Here is a 14,216-nt window from a genome sequence, read left to right on the forward strand (position 1 = left end):
CTGCAATGTTCCTTCGCCGGATCACGGCTCAGAATAAACGCACGCGGCATAAATGCCGCATCGTAAATTCGTAATACTATTTCCGGTATAATAGACCATGCCAAACAGTTCTGGAATTCACTCTAACGAGGGGCTGAAGCACACAGCTGACACCAGCTCGCCCAGTTCGAAGCGCGGGAGGCCATCTTCTCCGTCGGTGGGCTCACCGGCCGTCCGGCTGATGACTTTAGTCCAGAGTGCGCGCCCATTGGTGGGATCTCGTGTGCCTGCGCCTCGGAGGAGTAAACGCCCCCTTTTTTCTAAAATTGTATCCGACTATAGATTCTGTTAGGTAATTTCATTGTAGCAATGCTGAAAAGGATGCATGATCGAATAGTACCAAGTGGGGTTCTTTTGTGGTGGGTAGATAACTTCGGTGTTATGAATCTGCCAATGCCTCTTCTGGCCGTGTGGTTGCTTAGGAACGCGCGTATGTAATTGTAAGCATTAAGACCACAGTTGGAGAGACTTAGAATTGTAAGGATTGTATGGTGAGGCACACTGTCGAAAGCGCATTTGAGGTCGAGTGCTAGGATCGCTCCGGTGTTGCGTGGTGAGATGTGTTCAAGGACTTCTACCTTCAGCTGAAGAAGCATGTCGTTGGTAGGAAGGTGGACCCAGATACCGCACATTGTTTCGGGAAAGAAGTCACTGGATTATAGTTAAGCTTGAAGGCGGTTCAGAATGACGTGTTCAAGAAGGTTTCGTAGGCATGAAGTTAGCGAAATTGGTCTCAGATTTTCGCAGCTGGCGGGTTCACTTTGATTAAGAATGCGCGTGATATCCGCGTGCTACCAGTCTGCTGGTAGCGTACCCAATTTCCAATGATAACTAAATTGGTCAGTGAGAGATGGAATGATGCCGTCATAAAGATCGCACAGGAGCTTGTTATTTATTTTGTCCTTGCCGAGTGATCGTGTTTTGTGTCAGTGCATAGATTGCTTTTTGCACGTCAGAGAGGGCCATGGGCTTGTCGAGGTCGTGGTTGTGCCCCCGTTGCGCGCGGGACGTTGTCCCTGTGCGGCTTTGAAATCGCCTGTTTCGCCCCCTCAACTCCTCCAGGATGTCGTCATCAGAACCCGGATGGTTGTGGTCCTGGAGACATTCGATTGTTTGCTGGGTAACGGCTTTGTTCTGCGTGAGTTCAATAAGGTGGCACCGCAGCGGCCATATTTTGGTCATGCTAAGAGTGTAAAAATGAGGTTGTTTAAAAACTGAGTATTTAAAACTGACGTTAAACAGTGTGAATAAATCAAGCACACGAGGAAACAAATACCAAGGACAAGCGCTCACTGCCAACTGGAAGCTTATTTGAAATTTGCCAGCCATTTTATACCGTTTTCAGCATGGGCATGCGTACACAATTCGCAAAAACATATGAAAATCAGCAGCATGATAATCTTTCATCCAAAAAAGTTATTTCTTTTCGCTACAAGGCAAGACTACAGCAATACTGTGAGAAACACAATAATGGAGCTCCACTCCACGGAACTAATAACGCAATCTGAATATCGCTTCATGATACCAAAGAACAAAAAAGCAGGCCGCTTTTATGTTCTTCCTAAAATACATAATGTTCCCTCAAACATATATTTTCAGCAGAAATCCGAGGTCGGCCCATTGTGTCTGATTACAACACACCTACTGACCCACTATCGAAATTCTTGAATCACCACCTCCCTGTCAAACATCCCCACCGCCCTCGGATATTTTGTTCAAGGCACGCCGCACTTCCTACGAATTAAAGAAGACATCGACGCCAAGCAAATCCTTTCCGACCGTGCTATTATAGTTGCATTGGATGTTTCTGCCCTTTACACTAACATACCCATGGGTCAAGTAATTGAAGCCGTTTCTAACTCCACAGCAATCAATACCCAAGCGCACGCTCCTGAAGTTTACCAGTCGTTCTTTAGGTTAGCTGTCACGCTCAACTATTTCGAATTCGATTCTGTTCACTACCTGCGAACTTTCGGCACTAGCATGGGAACACCATTCGCTGCCGCGTATGCGAACATTTTCATGGGACAGCTTGAAGCAGACCTGTTGATGTCCTACCCTTTAAACCCCACACCTATCTTTGTTACCTTGGCAACATATTTATAATATGGGCGCACGGCACAAGCGCGTTAAGCGACTTAATTCACCATTTCAGGAGTTTTCACCCGACTATTAAATTTACTGCTCACTACTTTCCTATTAAGATCATCTTCCTGAACACGACGGTCTACATAGAAAGCGAAAAACTAAGAACGACCTTTTACCGGAAGCCTACGGATAGCCAGCAATATTTCGACTACAACATTCATCACCCGCGACACTGCAACCAACAAATTTTTGTCGGACAAGCTTAAAGAATAAGAGTAATCGACAACTAACACCGCGATTATGTGCACCTCCTAAATGACCTTAAAACAAAGCTAGCAGAAACTATCCACAAGTTGCTCTCGACAGGCCTCGGTATGTCACGTCAAGATTGGAGAGACAGTAGGAATTGGGGAAAGTACAGCCTACACGAGAATCTGACAGACCGTTAGCCTTTATAACAAAGTATTCTAATGCACTCCCAAACATAAACAACATCCTACGGAAATTCCACCCAATATAATGAAGTAACGAGCGTCTGAGAATACCGCTCCCGGATGTGCCAAGTGTTACCTTTAGCCGCAAAAGGAACTTTAAAGACATGTTAGCGCATGCAAAATTCAGCCAACACTATTGCCCCGTAATAAAATTATGTTGTCGCCCCAGGTGTAAAAGCTGCAGGCAGCTTCAAAGTGACATTAAAATTAAAAGCACCACACATATACATACGAAGTGAAATCCTGCTTTACTCGTACAATTTCGGATATGATATGAATGCTTGAATGTTCCTTCTGTAGAAAACAATATATCGGTGAAATGGGACAATCATTGAACGTCAGATTAAACGGACATCGCGCGGACCCAGCTCAAAAGCTTGAAAAGGCCGTCGCCGAGCATTTCAAGCAACCAGGGCATAACTTTGACAAACTTAAACTCTACATCTTACAGTCAAATTTCTATTTTGAACGCAAAAGAATATACAGAGAATCATACCTTATGCATAAGTACAAGATATTGCCACCTATATCGACAAACGTTTCAATAGAAGCTTTAGAATGTATTAGCTATGCTAAATTTCTAGCTATAGACAACAACACTTAGTTTCGTTGCTTAGTGGGCTTTTCTGTTTACTTTTTTTCTCACGAGCACCGGTTTCTGCTGCTCCTTCTATTGTCTCTTACAGAGGCACGATAGCCCACGACCACCACTGAAATAGGTAATAGAGGGCTGCTGTGCACGGTGTTGACACGCCGGCTGATACGCGGCCGTTGACACGTAATTGACAGACGGTCGTGCCCATGGCCTCGTGCACAGCACTCCTTTATCTCAAATGGTACACCCTTGCCGATTACACAAGTTCGCCTGTTGCCGCATCCAGCCACCTTACACCCTCTCCCCTTTAGAAGAACCCCACCTGTATATACTGTGGCGAGGAAAGCATATGTCGCCTTGAAGAAGACAACTCCATTTGCGGAACCTTGTTGTCCTTTTGCTCATCGTTAGGAATTTGCCATCTCCCGACTTCCTCCTGTTTCGACTGGATTTATTTATAAGCGAGGGGTATTTCTTGCTTGTCGCGCTTTTGCACATCTGCTTACGCTGAGTTTGTTTCTGGTTGACTCTTGTCCGTTAATAGCACATTTATCCTGTAGAGGCCTCGACAAACATCAGCAGAAGCAGGGCATCCATGAGATAACGTAATTAATTGAGGGCATCTATCCAGCAGTGCTATTCAATTTGGCATTCCACGTCGTTCATTGGACCGTCAATTACCATACTTGAGGGCCTAGTCTCAAAAGAAAAGAACCAATGAAAACGATAGGCTTTGGCGATTCTTTAGAGTGTGAGCTCATTTCCTGCCTGTATTTGTCCACAGTGAATGCCACGATCTCGTTATTGCATTTCTACTTCTTCGTAAGGTAATTGTGCTCAAACACTACGGGCAACTGGACAGCAACCCGACGGTATAGGACTGGTAGTTAGCGGCGAGGGTGGCGTTGTATAAAACTATATTAGAAAACAAGAATCAAAAAATGACATCAGTAAAAAATAATATTACTCTATCACAGTTAACGAAGTCTACTATGAATTGGAAAACAGTTCTTACCTTTTCTTGTGATATATGAAACTTCCTTTCCTTATTAGTCATATCATAAGAAGCCAACAAACAACGAAGGTTGTGGGTTCGGTTCCCACCTGCGGCAAGTTGTTTTTTCACTCACTTTAATTTCCATTTATTTATCGTTTCTTTGTTTCATCTATTAGGCACAAGTAATTTCCCCTATGTTGTCCTTGGTGTCAGTGTTTGTTGGTTTCTTATGATATTACTAATAAAAATCGAGCCCTTCGGTTAACCCCCTTTTTTCACGTTCCTTTCCTTATGAAATAGTAGTGCGCCTTGTGTAATCAGATTTTAGCACTGTCAAAATACCCATGTATAACTAAGGTAGGTTTATTTGTTTATATGCACAGCTTTTTTGTTCACAGCTGTTTGGCCAAAATCCTATGGTGATCCTCTCTTTGTCGCTCGAGACATTTCAACGTTGTACTATTTAATCATATTTTAGTCAGATTATCTTCGTTCACCATGTTTACTTACGGATTGCCTTTTATACATACCAGTATATATATGAACGAGAAAAATGGCTGCATTGTGGACACGTTGAAGATCCTCTGGCGGCGAAAACTATTGCGAAGTCCTTCTCTAGGGCATGCCTCATAATCAAGTTGTCGTTTCGGCACGCAAACCCACAGAATTCCTGAATTCAAGAGAAGAATTTATCATATCGTTAGACGCCAACAAACAGCTGACGCCACGGCGTGGAGGCAACTCCAGACCAACACATGTCGGCCCCTCGCGCTCCTCCGCGCGACGTACCCCACCCCTTGAAAACAATTTTTGTTCTTTTGGATACGGAGCGAGCTACCCTATACCATACCGCACCGACCTGCCGGAATATCCATAATAGCACCCTCCTCCTCCCTCCAAACCCAAACTCAACGCCCGAGAAATGGGAGATGGTGCTGACCAGCTCGCCATTGGAGCGTAAGCGAAAGCTCATCGCCGGAGCCGAAAGTGCACCCACTGGCGTGGGGCTCTCAACTGAGCGCACCTGATGAGTTAATAGAATAAAAATACGGGGCACACTGCTTTTTGACTATGCCATACTGTCTGACCTTAAAACCTATGTTTTGTAATATCCCACAGCTGGAGCAATTAAGCTATTATTAGTAGTAAAAACATTGTGTTCGAAACAGCTCATGAATGTACGTTAACATAAGCACGCATCTTTTTACGTTTCTCATAGTTCTTTTTCATGTCTTCACCAGAAATCGAAATAGAAAGGCCAAAGAAAAAAGAACCACCGAAAAAAGAACCAGAAAGAAAGGAAGGAGAAGGACACGATGTTTCGCACGTATTAGACTATGGAGCAGTGAGTGCATTTATATTAGTTTTTTGTCTAACTCATTTGTGTTTGTCGATTCAAGTATGAGAGCCGTTAATATTCATTTTGTTTGGGCAAACTCACGGAGTAGAGGCTCATACCATAATTTCTGGCGAAAACTGGCTGAATCGTGATCAATCAGATCGCGTAATATTTTTCCACAGTAGAAATCGGAATTGGGTGCTAGAGCAAAAAGCTGATTTAAACAGTTTGACGCGGCGCTAGCGACCCTGATGCTGCAGTAGTTTCAAGATATCGTCCTTATCGTAAATATAGAAACGACCGTAAAAGTATATTATATAGGATAACAAACACTTTAATATCTTAATACCATAGTATGGTGAACATACCATAGGGAACTTATTATGACGGTAAAGCAGGCAATGATCACAAAGGTATCATTAAATACGAATGAATACAGAAGAATACGATAAGAAGGGATATAGTTTTGACAAGGCACTGTGACAACACAATACTGATTGTATGCAGTAAGATAAGTAAAGCAAAGAAGCATAACAAACCACATTTCATTTATACTAAGAATACCTTGGAACATAATAAAGGCACAAGAACTTATCCCCAGCAACTTCCGAAGCGCAATGCCGAAATGTATTTGCTTAGGTGATGCAAAATAGTTGCGCAAAAAGAAGAGAGAAAAGTGATGAGGACGCTGTGCAGTATCACGCAAAGAATAAGGAAAAATAACGTAGCGACAGCAGTTGTAAACTCCACATACAGATTTTCATCAGGCCAAAAATGGTCTTACTTTGCGTTCGTTTCTTTCTACTGCGTTTGCACTTATATTCTTTTTCGCGTGTTCCTGTGAATCATGAGCGTATATTCGAAGCTGCTGTATTGCAAGTATCGCAAGTGCTGCGGTTAGAGGGACGTCGATTGGTTCCCCGTGCCAAGTGCATAAACAATGTCTAACGGATCACAGACACGTTTGCAGTAGCTTAAAGTAGGCATCGTATAAACGCTGTCCAAGCATTTAGAAAAGCCGTTTTCAAGGTCCCCTGTATTATGGGCGGCTCAGAACCACATTGTACTGATCTCGACACTCGAAGGATTTGCCCTTGAGGGAAGTTTGGGTACATATTTCGCTATGTATTTCGGAACCTATTTAGGTATATATTCCGACATATGCATATGCCAGTACACCGTTCTCACTCCCGATGGCTCGGCCTTCGGCGGCGCAAAAGACGGGGCGCACAAGTTACGATTCCTTCTGAAACCTACCTACCTACCTGCCTCCGATGCCAGAGGCAGGCAGACGCGGCAGTGAGCTGATGCGCGTATGGCCGGGCATACGCGACGCGTGAATTGCCGGTAAGCACTGCACCTTTTTCTTTTCACACACCTTTTATGTGCTGTTCAGCTTCGCCGAAAATACATCGTGTATCGTGTACCGCGTTCATGCCTACGGGAGATTTCGAAACCATGATGTTAGAACAATTGCGAAATACTTTGTTGTGCTACCTGTCGTCTATCCCGTCTATCGGGGATGATTCGTGCATATTTTCACGCATGAAGGATCCCCTGTACCGGAATTCTCAGACATCAGGTGGCCTCACAGCCCGCAGGGTTATCTGACTGAACTGGCTTGGATGCTCGGTTGTCATAGTGAGGAGTTCAAAACCACGTTTTCTTTCTTAATCTCGAGGGGGGAAGCTCGAATTCACTTCCTCCAGTACACCATATTCTCCTGACATGGAGTGGCGTCTGAGACCGGAAAAATGGTGAGAACCTGTGAGGCTTTACTATTCCAGGTACAAGTAAATTAGGAAAGGCCACTAAGCTTCAAGAAAAGACACTCCCTCACCAGGACAGGAATTGGCCTCTCTGGTGCAGTATTTGGCCACTCCCTTTCAAATGGCTCATTCGATCAACCAATCACCCTCAGTATCAAGCAGCTGCGGAGCACCTGACCAATGTGGTGGTCTGACCTGTAATGCAGCTTAGGGTGGTAACACTCCGGAATCGGAGAGGCCGTCAATGAAAACTGACCCTGTCAAGATTTATTACTCGATCTCTCTCGAGTGAAGCTAGCTTGGCAGACTTCACTTGAGGCTTAGCATGACTGAGACAAACCCTGAGACATTATTTGGGATATCATTTGTCTTAGTGGGAATGGATTTGCGAGGTTTATACAGTGCTGACAAGTGGACACGTCCTCTGCTATAGACCTCCAGATATGAAGCAGCGCGGAGTAGGGTTCCTAATCCGTAAGGACATAGTGGACAACAGTGACAAATTCTACAGCAATATTGAGAGGGTAGCAGTAGCTGTAATAAAACTTAATAGGACGTATAGATTAATCGTAATGCAAGCCTACGCTCCAACGTGCAGTCATGATGATGATGAAGTTCATCATTTTCCTGAAGAAATTTCATTATGGATGAGAAAAGTGCAAACTAAGTATGCTGTAGTAATGGAAAAGTGTGGCAACAGCAGGCTGGATAACAAGCAATTGGCAACTACGGCGTCGATTCTAGGAACACTCGAGGACAGGTGTTAGTAGAATAAGCGGAATGAGCTGAATATAATGAACACCTTCTTGACGAAGCGCAAGAACAAGTGGAACTTGAAATGCCCTAATGGTGAATCAAGAAATCAAATTGATTGAATACTTTGTGCTGGTGCCAGCATAGTGGAATATGTAGAAGTGCTCGGTTGGGTAAAGTGCAGTGATCAGGGGTGAGTGAGGCCAAGGATTCACCTGAATATAAAGAGTGAAAGCGCAAAATTGGTTAAAGAAGAAACAGGCCAACCAAGACGCGGTAAGGGTAACAGCTGACCAATTCCTGCTGGAACTTGCAACAAAATGTATGCAGACTTAGAACAGAAGGATAAACATCACAGAGGTAATGAATGAAATGGTAATTGAGCTTGATTGAGAATCATCACTTGAAGTGGGAGGTAAAGCACCAAGGCACTCAGTAGGTAAGTTCTCCCAAGTAACAAAAGACCTAATAAAGGACCGGCAAAGAATGAAAGTATCCTAATCAATGGATCAGATATAATTTGCGGAACTTTTAACATGATCAACAAGGAGAAAATAAGGGCTACTTGAAGTTATAACACGAGAAAAACTGAGGAAGCAGTAAAGGATGGACACAGCATGAAATCAGTGAGAATGAAACTTTGCATGTGACAAAGCAAGATGTATGTACTGAAATAAACGAAGGGTAAATCATCAGCAGTATCGAAGATATAGTAAAATCGGCAGAATAATTTTGTACTGTCCAGTACAGTACCCAGAACAGCCGCAATACCTCAATTCAAAGTAGTAATGAGCAGTTTATGAAGGCTCCTTCTATAATTAGCGATGAAGTTAGAAGGACCTTGCAAGACATGAAATGGGGAAAAGCGGCAGGAGAAGATGGACTACCAGTTGATTTAATCAAAGATTGTGGAATCATAATGCTTAGAAAACTGGCGACCATCTACACAAAATCTGTATCGACTTGAAGGGTCCCAGAGAACTGGAAGAATGCGAACATTATACTAATTCACAAAAAGGGAGATATTAATAATTGAAAATATTAGAGGCTCATTACCTTACTTCCAGTATTATATAAAATATTAACCAAGGTAATCTACAATAGAACAAGGGTAACACTGGACTTAAGTCAACCAAGGGAACAGGCTGGATTCAGGAAGGGATACTCTGCAATAGATCACATCATTGCATCAATCGGGTAATGAATAAATATACAGAATAAAATCAGCCTCTTTATATGGCTCTTATAGATTACTAAAAGGCATTTGATTCAGTAGAGATACCAGCAGTCATAGAGTCATTATGCAATCACGGTGTACATGACAGTTACGTATATTCTACACAGTACAATATCTACAGAGGTTCCGCAGATACTAAAAATCTTCACAGGAAATGTAAGATCTCTATAAAGAAGGGGGTCAGACATGAAGACACAGTCTCTCCAATGTTATTCACTGCGTGCTTGGAACAAGTATTACATCTAGTAAAGTCTGAAGGCTTACGAGTGAGGATCAACGTCATATATCCCAGCAACCTTCGATTTGCAGATGACGTTGTTCTATTCAGCAACAATGGAGACGAGTTACAACAAATGATTGAGGGCCTTAACACACACACACACAGAGAGAGAGAGAGAGAGGGCGTAACAGTAGGGTTAAAAGTTATTATGCAGCAAACAAACATAAGTAATAAAAGCCTGGCAACTGAACAAGAGTTCAGGATCGTCAGTCAGCCTCTAAAGTGTGCGAAGGAGTTTCCTAGGTGAATTACTCACAGGTGCCCTGATCATGAGGATGAAATTTACAGAAGAATAAAAATGGGTTGGAGCGCATACAAGAGGTATTGTCAGATCTTGATTGGAAGCTTACCACTATCTGTGAAAAGGAAGCTGTACAATCTGTGCATTCTACCAGTGCTAACATGTGGCGCAGAAACTTGGAGACTGACAAAGAAGGTCGAACACAAGTTAAGAACCGCGCAAGAAGCAATGGAAGGAATAATATTAGGCGTAACCTTAGTAGACAGGAAGACAACAGTTGAATCGGAGAGCAAATGGGGATAGCCGATATTCTGAATGAAATTAAAAGAAAAAAATTGGGGCTGGGCAGGTCATGTAATGCGTAGGCTAGAAAACCAGTGTACCATTAGGGTTACAGAATGGGTGCCAGGAGACGGGAAGCGCAGTCGGGGACGGCAGAAGGATAGGTCGGGTGATGAAATTAAGAAATTCGCGGGCGCTAGTTGGAAGTGGTTGGCGATGGACAGGTATAGTTGGAGATCGCAGAGCGATGCCTTTGTCCTGCTGTGGAAATACAATAGGCTGGTGATGATGATGAAGCATACTCGAAGCGAATTTTGTGGTAGAAATGCCGAAAAGGAATTGTCAAAAGAATTGCGCATCAACAAAATGTTGTCTTACTTGATTTGAACTAGAATAGTGAATTTAGAAACGTTTAAATTAAATTAAGGGATTTTACGTGTCAAAACCACTATTTAATTATGATGCACGCCGTAGTGGGGATTCCGTAATAATTTGTACCACCAAATTATTCCTTGAAATGCGCCTAAGAACACGAGTGTTTTGATTGTTAGGCCCACCGAAATGCTGTCGCCGTGGCCATGCTTCGATTGCGCTACCTCGTGCTACCTGGAACGACTTCGATCGTGTTTCCTCGATCAACATAGCCACTAAGCAACCACGTCGGTTATAAGGGGTAAATTGTGTTCTAACTTCAGCAATTTATAACTTTTTCGGAAGCGTGGGAAAAACCATTCACACGTTTGGTGTGAAATTGTTGTCATACGAGTCCGCTTCGAAATTTCCAAAATAAAGCAAATGAGAAATGGAAGTAGCGTAAAATGCTTGTGATGATGTTGACCACTTCCTTCAATTTTGTGTTATCTGTTATTTGTTTGTAGGCGTCTTTATTGCTATATTTCAAATTATTGTTCTTAATTATTTCTTGCGGTGCTGGGTCTACCGTCACAATGTTTAAAAAAAAGAAAAGAAATTTTCTAAAATGGCCTACGATCCCAAGGTTGTGCTTTTATTCTAAAAACAGCTTCCTGTGCCCACATGATTCACCTAATAAGCTTGTTAGTGTGCCTTTAGAAGTAATGAGGAATTTAGGCGCATACATTTACACCGCAACAAAATAAGTGCGAAGTATTACGTTTAGTAAAAGTCCTTTGCAGATCTTTCCGAAGAAAATTTCCTTCCTGTTACCTTACCACGAATGTCAACAAAAAATCCCTAAAACTCCAAATAGGCATGCTTATAGTTAAGTCGACAAAACTCTTGGTAAAATTAGCTCCAGTGGCTACCGAGTGTGTTCACGACTAAATAAAAGCCTTCGACATTCCCCAAAACATAGTAAACCTTCCGGTAATATTTTATGCACAAGTATTTTATGCAAAAGCAATTATTTAGGGATACAAAGTCACTGGTGACGTGACGTACCCCTGTATGGAGCGGAAGTAAAATAGCAGTTGCCTTCCCATCGATTACAGTCTGCCACATTGGCTACATTCCGCCAACGTGGCTACAGTGAACGTCCGCGGATATCTTATGGAAGATGTTAGTCTACTTGCGTAATTTTGTCTACTCTCCTGCCTACTACTGTTAAGAGCCGAAACTTATCTAATCCCTCACGATATTTGCACAAAGCGACAAAGCTCGTTTGAAAAATGTACTCGTTGGCTTTAAGCCTTGCGACAGAGCTAATTGTACAAAATATGACGGTTTTGACTCTTGTTATTTTATTAGCCGCTCTTACATAAATAGGGTAGAAGCGTAGCATATTGACCTACCGTATCGAATATATGCACATACACCACCGTTCATATGTATCGCCTTTTCTTGTGCAGCAAAGTAACGATACCTAATGTCATATTTCAAAATTGGCGCTATGACTTCCAATAAATCTGTTTTGGCTTTCGCTTGAAATGCAATACGAATACCCGCAGGGTGACGGCTACATTCCTCAGGTTCTCCTTCATCTTCTTGCATGAACAAATTTACGAGACGCTTCTGTTGCTGTAACTTACCGTATTGTATTAGGCCAGTAAAATTTCCTAGCGTGTCAGCACCGGTTGCTATCTCCAGTGGTAGCCGAGGACGGCGGTCGCGGCTTCTATGGTCTCACACCAGACTTCACTACTCTACCTGGAGCGAATTAACTCGCCGATGTTGTTGCCATTTATTAATTACAGAAATAACACTGCTTTAACGCGCGTAAACTACCCACGAGTGAAAAGTAGCGGGCGCCCTGCTTCGTAAGCAGCCCTTCGTGTCTGCATGTCCCGCTGGGTGGCAGCGGCCGCCACCAGTTGGATGGCTGGTTGACATCACGCACCGAATGCTTTGCCGTAATTCCTAACACGACACGCTTCTGTTTAAGTGTGCCGCTAAAATGTGCGTTCTCCATCTCAGACTATACTCCCGTTCGGAGTATTATATGGATGCGCCTTCCCAACGAATGACCTCAGTTACAGAAGATGCGATAGGCTTGAAAGTTGGTACGATAGGCTTCTGCCGCGTTCATGTAAAGGACGCTATTGACTCCTTCATGGACTTCAAGATGTGTTTTATTTAACTTGTACAGCTTTGACGCTTGTGTTACCTGGTTTTCCTGAGGGAGCCGTCGCTCAGGATGTCGGCGCCGTCTAAGATATCAACTTATTAGATCATTCTATTGTAACTAGGAAACGATATTTAACGTACTCGCACTACAAGTCTTAACAGACCTGGCATCGGTACTGAAATAGCACCGAGTGCAAATAGGCGGGAAGCTTGTACAAACATGGGCTGGAAGCCGTGGTAGAATAGCAGCCATACATAACGACACGACAAAACTGTGTTGTGCTCGACATAGAACGCTCGCCACTATCCGAATTCTTTAGTAGAGGTTTATGGTAGAAACCCGGTGTGGATGAATTTTTTTGTGTGACATGAAATGCAGATCATATTGTCACCCAGCCACCATCACGACCAAAATTATATAAAGGGAAGCTTTCTGTGACCTTCGAAGGGTGATGGCTAGGGCTAGTTGCTTTTCCATTTTAGACTGTGTAGTACAGCACGAAGCGGGACAGGCGACATCGGAAAAAAAGGACAAGCGCTTGTTCTCGTTCTTTCCTGCGTCCCCTGTCCCACTTCGCCTTGTATCACAGTCTAAAGTTTATTTGACTGCCATTATAGTTTCACCTTGTTGCTTGCTGAGCAGGCGCGTCCTCAGTATTAAAAGAAAACAAATGCACGCCCGAGAGCGGGATTCCAAGGTGGGTGCTTCAACACGCGAACCCATTCTTATAACCTGTCGACGACAGCAGGAAATACGAAAGGCTCTCGTTGAACAGAGTGGCCGCTTAATGAGTTGAACGAAAACCGAACGCGCGCGAAAGGGTGGCGTCATGCGGCGATAGAATGGAGTGGCATCTGTATCACATGTGTGTCGTCACGTGTTGTTGAGTTCTCTTAGCACCTGGCCTTCGGGCACTAAAACTGGCGCAGCAATCAGTCTGTCCAACAACTCCACAGCGTGGTACACGGTGGGGATGCCACTGCAGCGCACAGAAGGCAACGAAGAAATGAATGAAAAGAAAAGAACGGACATTGTGGGATAAATTATTGAGGATGGTGTTCTACGTCAGCGAAAGCTTCCTCGCCTGTCCTGTTGCATTCATCTATGCCGTGCGTGCATGACGAAACCTTACGGGCACATCAGCAGACACAATTAGTGGCATACGCACTGTCAACCATAATGGCAATTGATATTACGACAAAGATATCTTGCAATCACAGCAACCCAGTTTAATCTCCATAGCCGGCGCAGCATCCCTACAATTTTGTTGTAATGGTCGTCCACTGAGAAGCCGTGTTCGACGCAGATGTGTCTGTCGGGGATGGGACATTATAGATTCATAATATTCAAGACTACATACGCCTTGTGTCATCCTAATACATTAATTACGGTCCATTGGGCTGGAATTGGCGCATGAATATGTTATATGCGCAGTGTCCCCCTATTCCTCCAGCCTTACCGTTCTCCTGGGAGCGGCGACGGCTAATCGTCCGGAGGAGATGCGTCTGCTGATTCAGCGGGCACGCGGGGTACCACGAGCAAATCGGGCCCTGAACCAAC

At 43.6% G+C, this 14,216-nt stretch overlaps 2 long non-coding RNA genes across 2 annotated transcripts in view; both read left to right on the plus strand.

Annotated features, from left to right (window-relative positions):
- Nucleotides 1–14,216, plus strand: part of LOC140216476 (uncharacterized) — a 304,566-nt gene that overhangs the window by 16,012 nt on the left and 274,338 nt on the right. The gene's annotated exons all lie outside the window — the stretch shown is intronic.
- LOC129383073 (uncharacterized) overlaps nucleotides 5,472–14,216 on the plus strand; it is a 32,865-nt gene continuing 24,120 nt past the window's right edge. Inside the window, exon 1 of the long non-coding RNA XR_008611010.1 lies at nucleotides 5,472–5,558. This is a non-coding gene — a long non-coding RNA (uncharacterized lncRNA). The remainder of the gene's footprint in view (nucleotides 5,559–14,216) is intronic.

This window comes from Dermacentor andersoni, chromosome 3, assembly GCF_023375885.2.
Source record: "Dermacentor andersoni chromosome 3, qqDerAnde1_hic_scaffold, whole genome shotgun sequence".
NCBI lineage: Eukaryota > Metazoa > Arthropoda > Arachnida > Ixodida > Ixodidae > Dermacentor > Dermacentor andersoni.